We start from the raw sequence: 12,606 nt of genomic DNA on the forward strand, positions 1-12,606 counted from the left end.
TGGGACGCACTCGGATCGATCATGTTCCGCATGATATTTATACGGTAGCAATATATATACGCGTCGTTCGTCTATTCATAGCTATAATATGAATATAATATGAAGATAATTTACTGGCGAGGCGTTTAAAATGGGACGAGGGTGGATTAGATTAACTTGTCTATTTAAAGTAGCAATTGCCACATAAGGAATACAAAGAATATACACATAAGGAAGGAATAAATAGAAGATACACCAGGGATATTGGGAAGATACAAATAAGGAATAGAATAGAATATAAGGAAGATACACATAAGGAATAGAAGATACATATAAGGAATAGAATAGAATATTATGAAGATACACATAAGGAATAGAATAGAATATTAAGAAGATACACATAAGGAATAGAACATACAATATTTGGGAAGATCATTTTATCTAGAATAAAGGTTATAAGATTATAATATTTGGGAAGATCATTTTATCCGAACAAAGGTTATAAGGTTATAATATTTGGGAAAATCATTTTATCAAGAACAAAGGTTTATAAGGATACCAAAAACAAAGGTTTATAAGGAATAAGGAATCATTTAGGAAGATCAACCTCGAAGGAATAAGGAATAGAGTATTTGGGAAGATCATCGAGGTTAAGGTTGTAAGCAAGAACAGAGGTTATCAAGGTTGAGGTTGTAGGTAAGAACAGAGGTTGTAGGCCACAACCTCCCCGGCCACAGGCTGGGAAGCATGTTCATAATGTCTACCAAACACATCAGATCAATTAAACAAACACTACCAAACACATCAGAACAATTAAACAAAGAAAAAATATCAAAAATAAGATATCAAAAATACATAAAAGGAATAGAAAGAAATATAATATTTGGGAAGATCATCTTCCCAAGAACAGAGGTCTCGGCTACGGCTGAACCCATGATTATAATGTCTCTCTACCAAACACATGAGAACAATTAAACATGAGAACAATCTGTCTACCAAACACAGGAGAACAATTAAACAAGAAAAAAAACAGAGGCCTTCCCAAGAACAGAGGCCTCGGCCGCTGCATGCTCATAATGTCTGTACCAAACACATTGAGAACAATTAAACATGAGAACAATCTTTGAGAACAATTAAACATGAGAACAATCTGTCTACAAAACACATGGGAACAATTAAACATGAGAACAATCTGTCTACCAAACACATGAGAACAATTAAACATGAGAACAATCTGTCTACCAAACACATGAGAACAATTAAACAAGAAAAAAACAGAGGCCTCGGCCGCTGCTGAACCCATGCTCATAATGTTTGTCTACCAAAACAGATGAGAACAATTAAACATGAGAACAAAATAAGTGTGAATTTAGAACATTTTATTTGATTTATAAATATAATTATAAAAGAAAGGGCGCACAGTTTATTGTTGTTATTTTTCTTTTGGAAATTCAAGAGATGATAGTATGAACGGTTTCAAAAAAAATGAGAAAATTTTGATATAGCACTCCAACAAAATGAATAACTCTACCATCTCCCTCAGAAAACACTGGAGCCAAATGCAAAAATGTTCCTAAAGGTTGTGCTAGTGTTTTTATAATTCAAAATACTAACCTGGCAGGATTTTTCTTCTCTACTGGGTTCTGGCAGAAACCTAACATTTCTGCCTATCACTTCTTTTGTGGAATAACCTGGCATCTTCAAGAAACCTTGACTTGCATACACATTGGGTGGTGTAAAAGGTGGGTTTGTCTGTTCGCCGAGTTACGACTACATTAATCTTGTTTCACCGTTACCACCAATTGTGGTTTGGTGTTTGGTGTGTTCACCAAAATGGTGGCCCGTCAACTAACTTTAGTTGACCTCGAAAACTATGCCACCGTCCACTAAACTGGGCATAATTGCCTCCAAAAATTGCAGAACCGCCGGATTTGACCCCTCTGCTAGTTGCCCTGCCAGGTTTGAAGAACTGTAGGGCATCTGTTTGTTTCATACATCTGCTGAAGATTGGTGCGTTATTTGCATATACTGGTCAGCTAGCTTTCAACTGTAAAATGAATTGATGCAATATTGCAGGAGTGGTTTATTTGACATGATGGAGTTGAGGCATCTTGAGTAGTCCATGGGATCCTCACTACAACGATTCATTCTTTATCTGGCAGCGACTGAATAAACGGGCAGTGTTTGCGTGGATTGCAAAAAGTGTTTGCATGGATTGCTATGTCCAGGATTAGTACTAATCAGGGCAATTTATTCATGTAGACAGTGTCTTTTTGCAGACGATGTGATGGAATTTGGTGATGAAATCTCACGATTTCAAGAATGAAATGTTGTAATTCTTATGCTATAAATAGATTTATAAATTTGATTGCAACAACTTACTTAAAAAGCCCTGCAAAATTTGTAAAAGAGAAACAAAACTAAGATCTATTTGCTACAAAATAACATATGAATCACTAAAGCAATCGCTAAGGGTAAGTACAGGTACTTTGTGAAATGGGAATGACGAGGAAGGAATTTAATGGGAATGACGAGGAAGGAATTTGAAAGTGGGATTAGCTTACACACAAACCCCTGATTTTGTTTGGGAGGGTATATATGATTGAAACTCTCTAGCAAGATTTTATGAGCTTGGAGATTCTGAGTTGTTTAGGTTTTCCAAAGCTTCACACTAGCCTAGCTTCTATGGTCAGGGTTTGATTCTATGGTTGGTGATACAATATCAATTCCGGCTGAGTGTGCGTAAGACAAAAAGAAGATCATTCTCCTCCAATGTTGCTATCAAATTTGATGTATTCCCTAGCATAGCCAACAACCAAACCCTAGCCCCGCCCCTGGGCCTTTTGATGCTACCTAGTGGTGCTGTCCTGGGCGGATATCATCATCTTTGCAGATTCAGGGGAAGTTTAAACCCCAACCTCAACTCCATGTAATCTTTCACTTACATACCGCCACATGCAACATTCCTTGTAGCATGATGGTTTTAGTAATGGACGATACTGGAACTTGAACTCAATCCTTTTCCTGCCACCATGTTAAACCTCACTTTCCTTTGGCACCAACCGCCATCATTTCCTGTCAATGTAGTTGTCAACAAGCTTTGGCAACAATATTAGATACACTATTAATCAAGCAATAAGCAGTCTCTAAAAGTGATCTTTCAATATCTACTCATGCACATCTACTCATCTGCATGAACAAGCATAACGTACTAATTAACTAGTACATGTATTCAAGTAAATTCTTATTCTACTTTTCACAATGCTTATTCACACTAAAGCATATCTCTCTTGAAGAGATCTAACCGTTAGTTTTACAAGTCCATGTTTCTTTTTTTAAACATATAACACATTGGTCATGTTTACATACCAGGTAATACTATTGGTAATAACTATTGTTCTGCGCCCTTGCACATGCATTCCTTTCACATAGTTATTTTTCAAGAGTTTATCATAGTTTTGCTAACATGCAAAGAACACATACTTGAAGTACGCACTCTGTAACGAGATTTCCCAAACATAAAATGCTGCCTGCTGCAGTAATAATAGACATCCGAGGGATTGAAGGGCTGGGAATCTTGTACCAGCGGTTCATTTCAAAGTCAAAGGCGCATGAGAATTTACCGGTTGTGCAGAGGAAGAACCATGCAGGTCTCTTCTTGATCTTGATTTTTATCCATGAGTCTTTCACGTTATGAAAGAGATCAGGTGGGATCAGAAAAACTTCATGAAAATGATCAAACTGAACTTAGAAGCCAAGAATAATATCAAGAAATCACCGTTATTTGGAAAACAAGAAGAATATCAAGAAACTGATTTCAAAAACCAGCAAAGATTCCATTAATGGTTGCGACAACATGAATCTGAGCACTCCATCGAGATGCTAATCCACAACATGGACTGACCCACCAAGCTACTGTTATAGGCCCAAAATGCATTAAAACAAATGCGCGAGCTGACGAAAGCCTCCCTAACCTTAGAACAATGACTGCATGACCGGACAGACCGAGCAATGGCAAAGTCAAGGAAAAATGAAACGCAGAATGTGAAATGTATAACACATTCTCCTCGTATCAGATTAGGGGTAAAAAAAACATATGTTGATTCAAGATACCTAAGAAACAATTGTCCCCACGCCTCATGAGTCATAATATTTACCGGGCATGAGTGGTCCAGTTTCGTGTATACTGTAAATCAAAGAAAAGATCGTGACATCCCTGTAACAGGGTTCGTCTGCGGGTTTAATGGACGACAACAGTCCACGTTAAGCAATAACCAGACCTTTTCAAAATACCAACTTTTACCAAACGCTCTAAAGTGCCTCCTCATTTACTCTCTGCATCTAACTTCTGCAGAAAAGGAATCAATGCCAGCGATAGAGAATCGAAGCTCCCCGGCATAAGACGGTGCAGTAGGCTAAACTCTTCCATGAAACCCTGTCCACCGAACCTCTGTTCCCTAGAATGTAGAACTGAAATACACTTTCTAACCTTAACCTATAATGGAATTGCGGCCACGCTTCTCCTTCCGTTTTACCATACCGAGAATCGGTTCTCCATACCAAGAATCAGTTCCGGATACTAAGAACCAGTTCCGAAACTACCTATTAACTCTTCATAACTGATTTGTAATTTCTTTTATTTATTTATTTTACCATGAGTTATTTTGGGGATGTTACATCGATCAAAATTTCTGAAATAAAGGACGAAGCTAGCCTCGCCCCTGGGCCTTTTGATGCAACCTAGTGGTGTTGTCCTTGGCGGATATCATCATCTTTGCAGATTCAACGGAAGTCTAAACCCCAACCTCAACTCCTCCTCGATCAAAAATGCTAAAATAAATGACGAAGCAACGCCAGCATGGGATAAAAAAATGATGAAATAAAAGAAGGAGCAACGCCAGCATGGGATAAAAAAATGCTGAAATAAAAGAAGAAGCAACGCGAGCATGGGATAAAAAACTGCTGAAATAAAAGCAGCAACAACGAGAGCATGGAACCAGTTAGAGGATTTCCCGCCCAACAGAATTACAGGTTAACATGAGTAAAATTTCAACTTTTATGACCTAAAGACAGGTTTATACATCATACTGGGCTATAGAATTGACGCTGTAAAATTGAGCCTCTCCCCTCAACTAGGAATATTTCTTTATTATCAAAGCACTTCACATCTAGCTCTAAGAACTTCTTTATTATCAAAGCACTTCACATCTAGCTCTAAGAACTTAACATGCCCTAGGTCTAGACTACTTGGACTACTTAATCTAATGGGTGCTCTACTTAATCTAACAAGGGTGCTCTAGTGGGGAATTATTGCTTTTACTACTTATTATTATAATTATTATTATCAATTATTAATTTCATATTTATATTAAATAAGAATAACTTTCAAATTAATAACACAATGTTTATTAGGCCCCGAGTATGCCCTAAAACTGCTTTTATTTGGCTGCTCTAGTGGGGAATTATTGCTTTTACTACTTATTATTATAATAATTATTAATTTTATATTTATATTAAGTAAAAATAACTTTCAAATTAATAACACAATGTTTATTAGGTCCTGAGTATGCCTTAAAACTGCTTTTGTTTAGCTAAGAGCTAGTCTTCCTTCCACGTAAACAGGAGCGAAAATCTACCCCTTATGGATCACCAATGTCACCTTTTTTGTAATGATGCACAGATAGTAGTCAGACATGGCTTCCTCACTACTAGTTTGACAACTAAATTACGATAGATTTTCCCACAAGTTTATTATAAGTTTTCCTACTTGTAAAAAACAATGTTTATTTAAATAAAATATTTTTTTGAAATTCCAAAATATCCCATAACTCTAATTTTATGGATTAAGTCCCTGATCGGCACATAAATGATAAGTGTGGCTGCCTAGAGAGCAGATTCGGAAAAGCAAGCAAGGTAGTGATGCACTGAATCGGGGTTTTAGAAACACTCGCACTTGCTCGACATATTAGTGTTAGTGCGAGTGAAAATTTATATTCATAAGTTTAAATTTTTAATATATTAGTAATTTTATAATTTAAAATGTTCTCTTTAATATATAATTTCACGCTAAATATATTTGATTTAATCTTATAAATTATTTTATATATAATTTATAATCTTTAATATATTTAACCATTTTTATTTTAAAATATAATCTTTAAGATATTTAACCATTTTTATTTTAAAATTATTTCACGCCAAATATATTTAATTTAATAAATTAGTTTATATATAATTTATAATCTTTAATATATTTAATAAATTTTATTTTAAAATAATTTTAATAATTTTGAATATTTTCTTCAATATATCGTCTTACATTAAATATAAAATTAAACTGTAGAATTTGACTCAAAAATGAATTGCAATATAAAATAAAAGCTATTGACATCAATTCTACTTGTAAACAAAGATGTGAATTACAAGTAGAAAAACGTATTCTAGATTTTATTATAAAAAACATTATATAAGTTTAATCCATGTTATAAGTTAAATTATTATAATTATTTATAAATACATCAAAATTAAAATTATTATGTCCTAAATGAAATTGTTTTAATTTCATTAACAAATATGTTAATGAAATTGTTCTAATTTTATGTAAAGTTGGAAACAAAGATGATGTGTTTTACAGGTAGAAAAATATATTCTAGGTTTTATTATTAAAAAACATTATATAAGTTCAATGCATATTATAAGTTTAAATTATTATAATTATTTATAAATAGATGAAAATTAAATTATTATGTCCACCTAAATGAAATTGTTTTAATTTTATGCAATATGTTAATAAAATTAAAATTAAAACACATACGTTATTAATATAATGTAAATATGTTAATAATATAATAAAATTGTTTTAATTTTAGATAAATATAATATTATTCATGCAACATGTATTACGTATTTGGTTTTAGGTTTCCATTACTTTAGGTAAATAATTTTCAATTTTATAAATAATTTTCAAGTTAATTTTCTAGATTTCATTATTATATAAGTTTAATGCACATTATAAGTTAATTTATTATAATTATTTATAAATAGATCAAATTAAAATTAAAATTATTATGTTCACCTAAATGAAATTGTTTTAATTTTATGTACATATGTTATTAATATAATGAATTTTTTTAATAGATAAATATGTTAATAATATAATGAAATTGTTTTAATTTTAGATAAATATATTATTATTCCTATAGCATGTATTATGTATTTGGCTTTAGGTTCTTATTATTTAAGTCAAATAATAATTTTATTTATTGCAAAAAAAATTATTAGCATTTATTTATAATGTTTTTTTTTGCTAAATAAGATTAATCTATTAAAAAAAGGAGAAAAACTATTTATAGAGAGGTTGCTGACTGTTTCAAGAAACAGTCTATCTCAGCTAGCCGATAAACAAGTTCTGGGACTACCCCAACAGAGGGGAAACTAGTCCGATTGGTTAAGTATTACAAAAAGATGCCCTTTTAACATTGTAACAGTGATCTGAGCAGAACCAAAAAGAAACAGTTCCAAAAATACGCAACTACCTCCAGAGAAAGACAATGAGATTAAAAGAAATGCCACTTGGCGTTGGTGAGCTGATGAAGCAGCTCCTCCGTGACCGGTTCCTCAATAATCGGGCAGCCCCATTCATCACCCGTGTCTGGCTGGGGGCATGCATGATCGCCTTTGTCTGTCGCCGTCTGTGCGTCCTCCTTGCCCATCTGGTTCTGGTTAGCTTCCGGAATTTCCAGATTATGCTGAGCGCCCTTAAGCGAAGTGTCCGCTACCTCCTTGCCTTTTCGGCTGGGCTGAGCTCTCGACGCCTCTGCAATGTCTCTGCTGAAGGAGTTCCAATCCCCACACTGGCTGGTATCCCCTTTGAGGAAGTCGCTTCTAAGGGAGGGCAATAGGGTAGCAGGGGCGGCTTCCTCCGAGAAGGTAATGGCAAGGGTGGCAGTGATGATGGGCTGGGGGAGCGTGGTGCGAAATTGGAAGAAGGTGGTGTGAAGGGAGGGGTGCTGAGGTAGAGGGAAAGGAGCAGAGGGATAGCAAGCATGATCCTGAGCACGACTACGACCACGACCACGTCCCCGGCCGCTTCTGGTATTGGGATAACTGGAAGTGTCTGCAGTGGAGGAAAGGGAGCTTGAGGAGCTTCCCCGCCTTGCCTGTGGACGAGAACTTCCCCCTCTCGAGCCACCTCTATGACTGATAAGTCGCTGCCGCACCATATTGCCAGAAATAACAGTGAGGGAGAAGCCAGGATATAAGACAGAGCCCGAATGCCAACAGATAGCAGGCTGAAGCTGAGGCGGAATGACAGAGTAGGGCTCCGCAGACACCCAAATTCCAACCTTCCCAGAAATGAAATGCGCCGAGCCATGCCAAGTTAGCCAAATATGATGCAGGTCGACCGTTATTAATTCCTCTCCTCGGCAATCCCCCGCCATAACAGCGATAATTAAGGGAGCCGAACCCCAAACAGGCTTGAAGCATGCGGAATTACTGCTCAGAGCCATCTGAACCCTCCGTCCAAGCGAACTGCCGGCAATCTGAATCCTCCACCCGAGTGAATCGCCCAGCTGTTGACTTAACCAGTTTCTGTTGTCCTCCATGTGGTACCAGGCACACAGGGGGCAGCCTGTTCCTTCCCACGCCCATCCCATCTCATTAATTCGCATTCTTAACACCCGCATCCGGGGCATTTATCTATAATGTTATTGACTGTGATTTTGAAGATTTTATTGGGCCATGCCTTACCACCCAAATATGTTATTAATATACTTTATGTCTAAATTTTTTTGCATGAAACAAAATAAAATTACTAAACAGGTACTACATAGTATCTATAGGTACTACATAGTATCTATAATGTTATTGACGTTGATTTTGAAGATCTTATTGGGCCATGCCTTACCAGAACCACCCAAATATGTTATTAATATAATTTATGTCTAAATTTCTTTACATGAAACAAAAGAAAATTACTAAACAAAGACAACATAGTAAAAATCATTAAACAACGACTAGTAGCTAGTGCTTACCAATTAGACAACATAGTAAAAATCATTAAACAACGACTAGTAGCTAGTGCTTACCAATAATAATAAATTATAATTTCTGATTGGTTGATCATAAGCTGCATATGCATATATATAAACAAATGGATTACAAAACAATTGATTTTTTTTAAAAGAGATATTACAATAAAATTCATAAAATTGAACATGATTGTATTCAGTTCTTTGAATAAATGTTTAGTATTTGTTTTTCTAACTACTATAACGGATGGAATTAATTATCCGTGTTTGTTTTTCTAACCATGACGATGGTTCATGGGTTATTGATTGATTGATTGGACATGGTCACCTTTGAATTAGAAAGCAAATCTAATTGTACAAAACATTAATATGAGTAATGAATTAGAAAGCAAATCTAACTATACAAAATGCTCATATGAGTAATTTTATTCAATATATTAATTTTTTTTATTAATTTTTGTGATAGTTATCTGAAATTTTTACGACATTTGAAAAGAAAATTGCATCATATAAAGTAATTTTAATTTTTGAATTTGAAATGTGAAATAATTCTAATAAATTTGAATCAATGAATGATTAGAAAAAGCTTTAATGGTCATGTACGGAATATTTATGATTGTTATGGAGTGAAAGAGATGATTTTTATTGAGTGAAAGAGAAAATTTGGGTATTAAAAAATATTTTTATGTTGATAATTTAAAATGGCTGGAAGTCAATTTATCGTAAAACATCCAAAGTTAAAATGTCACTGACTTATATGGGATGGAATAATTATATTTATCACTGATATACCTGGTTTGTGTTGTAAACTTGGAATGTATGTAGGAATGAGTTAAGGGAAAATGGTTCTACTTGGCTACTTGGCACAACACTGCACAACGCATCATATCCCTGATCGTCTATTTGAGACCAGGGGGCTCAATGTTTTATGCAAATGGGGAAATGAGAAAGCAAGCAAACAATAGCCAGATAAAACACCTTAGGTAGTTGGATCATTAGTATAGAACTATTATGTCTGATTCTATATTTTAACTAGTACTAACACTACTTGTTGGTGCTACTAGCTTATCACTCACACGTTGCACTGAAAGAAGAACTTATTTATACACCAGAGCTTCCCTAGTTTATGGGCATTGTCTATTTAAGCTACAAATTTGGGTGCATGACAGATTTCTTGTTGCTTTCTGTTAAAAAAAATCAAAAAATCAGAAAGTTAGAGTGTTTGAATCATTTTTTGATGATGGAAATGGATTCAATGTAGAAATTCTCACTGTAGATCACCTGATAATGCAATGTACTAAAGTAAAATACTTGATCTACTTCTACTATCAAACTTTGCTGAAGCTTAATCAATTTGAGCAAGATCAATCAAAACACATATAATAGAGAAGAAGAAATAATATACATGAAACACAGAAGAATACTATGGGGAAACCCTTAGCGAAAAACCCCGCTATCTGTATTATTATACAAGTGGAAATATCTCAGGATTACATAAAGCTTTAGCTCACAAGCTATCCCGCTCTCAGTGCAATCCTTCACTGCTTTTCATAGACAGAATAGATAACACATATGCTTTCCTTCAATCCTCCAAGCCTCCTATTTCCTTGTGCAATTTCTCCTGGATCCTCCAATGCTGCCACTTGTGTGAATTGGCCTCATCACATTGCTCACTAAACTCAGAAGTAACTGCGCAATCCTGAATGAGATAATTCCTTTTGCATGGATGAGTTTCCTATATAGGAAAAATCCTCCCAAAATCCTCCCACTGATAGTACATTGTCCCTTCCTCTGATTTCAACTGGATCTTTGTCTGAACTGACATGCATGAGTTATTTATGAGAGAATATTCAGTGATCTGAAGTGCAGCAGTTACATGCATGCATGCATTAACTAACTGAACTCACAATTAGTTTAACAAACTATTTGAACTAATCTAACTGGACTTAACTCAATTAACTGAGCTAACTAATTACAACTCAAATTACAACTCATCCTTATCTCTTTAACTAAGGGATAAATTCCTCAATCAATGGAATAACTATTACATGTCTTCACAAAGACTTCATGTTTGATTTTCTCCAACTAATTAACTCAAGATGAATTAATTAATTATTTTTCAAACAGCTAGTGAGACTAAATTCAAATTTTAATTCAGGGACTAATTAAAATTGGAATCTATCCCGAAATGCTATTTATAACAATGCTATTTTTAGCATTTCTATTTTTTGTTATTTCTAACAGAGTTGGAGTATATCCTGAAATGCTATTTTTAACATTTCTATTTTTTAGCATTTCTTGTTGCTATTTTCAACACTCCCTCTCAACAAGAAAGACATTCAACTAGAACCCGATCTTGAACCTTTGGAATGTTCTGCATGCTACACTTCTCTCAAGTGTTGTTGCTCCAACAACTCTAGAAACACAAAAAATATCCAACCTGAATCAGAATGATGCCTTTGTCATCAAAGTCTTTGACTGGTATTGCCTCTATCGACTGAAAACTTTTCACCTCTGTGCTCTTTAGTATCTGACTGCTCTAACCTCTGTCACTTTGATCTCTGACTGCATGAATCACACTGATTCCTCCTGCGGCATCCATGCTGCTGCTGGTCCTATCTCCTCTCACTACATCTCCTCTCATCATGTTGCATCGTGCTGCCCACTGTTGCACTACAACTCAGTTACTGAGAAGTAAGTAACTAATATCCCAACTGACCTCCCTATTGAGCTTGAGACACCCTCTAATGCTGAAGCTCCCTCTGCCACTGATAAGTGCTCCCTATCTGACCTCTGCCCTGTTGCAACAACTCCCTACATCTCACACCGTTACACACCTCTTTGTGCCATCCTGCACTAGTGTAGCACTCCTGTGCCTCTCGCATTGCTACAGCCTGTTAGCTTTGCGCTGTCTTGCGACTCCTGCACTGTAGCTCTCTTTGCCTCTCCATCTGCATCCGTCTCTACCCACTCAACCAGTGCTGCTACTCCTCGTCGGGGCTCCTGTAGAAAACTCTAATAAAAAAGGTTGGGTACCTCAAGGATCCTGCCCCTATTTCAGCCTTCTTGGAACTATCACTTCACATTGCCCCACTTCACACGTGGAGGTATGGCTGCGTGTGATCCGTCTGTCCACTTGGCTCAAAATTTCCCCTTACTGGAGGTCTCTGCATGAGTAGATGCCTCCACTCGGTCTCCTCTCGGCTTCTCCAGTTGTGGCTGCTCCACAACCTCCTGAAGTTGCTTCACTAATTGTGGCTCCTCCACAATTGTTTGAGATTTCTTCTGGCGCTGCATGTTGAGATAATGTACTCTCCCTCTCGAACATCAAGTATCTAACCTTTGCCTTGCATCTTGTACCTCAAGTGCATACGGGTTCTTGGCTAGCACACCAATATGTTTCATCTTTCCCGCTGTCATGAAATTTTCTGGAAAAAGAGTTGATTTTAAATCAGCGATATCTCCTTCATCTGAACTTCGATTCAGCCAATTTTTTTGAATTTGGGTCTTTTTCCGCAAGGAATCCAGATCTACTATTTGTTTCTGAAAATTTTGCACAAAAATTTTCAAATCTGCTATGAAAACTCACGGCCCC

General features: G+C 35.7%; 1 long non-coding RNA gene across 1 annotated transcript in view; it reads left to right on the forward strand.

The window, feature by feature from the left end:
• LOC149253086 (uncharacterized) overlaps positions 1 to 12,606 on the forward strand; it is a 209,607-nt gene that overhangs the window by 1,536 nt on the left and 195,465 nt on the right. The window lies entirely within an intron of this gene.

This window comes from Pinus tabuliformis, chromosome 7 (genome assembly GCF_031772625.1).
Source record: "Pinus tabuliformis cultivar Carrire ecotype Pingquan chromosome 7, CPIR1, whole genome shotgun sequence".
NCBI lineage: Eukaryota > Viridiplantae > Streptophyta > Pinopsida > Pinales > Pinaceae > Pinus > Pinus tabuliformis.